This window comes from Etheostoma spectabile, chromosome 16 (assembly GCF_008692095.1).
Source record: "Etheostoma spectabile isolate EspeVRDwgs_2016 chromosome 16, UIUC_Espe_1.0, whole genome shotgun sequence".
NCBI lineage: Eukaryota > Metazoa > Chordata > Actinopteri > Perciformes > Percidae > Etheostoma > Etheostoma spectabile.
Genome location: NC_045748.1, coordinates 10586079 through 10586392, shown reverse-complemented (window position 1 = coordinate 10586392; position 314 = coordinate 10586079). Strand labels below are relative to the sequence as shown.

General features: G+C 40.1%; 1 protein-coding gene across 1 annotated transcript in view; it reads left to right on the top strand.

Annotated features, from left to right (window-relative positions):
• The window catches only part of cwc27 (CWC27 spliceosome associated cyclophilin), a 31518-nt gene that overhangs the window by 1031 nt on the left and 30173 nt on the right, over positions 1 to 314 (top strand). The gene's annotated exons all lie outside the window — the stretch shown is intronic.

The window sequence follows — 314 nt, the reverse complement described above, 5'->3', positions numbered from 1 at the left end:
ACATACAAAAAGAAAGGATCCACGTACATGACATCCAAAAAGAAAGGATCCATGTACATGACATCCAAAAAGAAAAGATCCATGTACATGACATCCAAAAAGAAAGGATCCATGAAAATGACATCCAATAAGAAAGGATCCATGTACGAACAGATAAGTCATGAGGTGGCTTCCAACGGGTTACAATCATCCTCTCAGCAGCTGTAAGCCCAGCCAGCACAGCACGTTTTTGAGCTTTATAGATCTGAAAGGCTGACAGAATTCAGAATCAAAACATTGACAGTAACGGGCACAGTAACATTAATCAAGGTGGA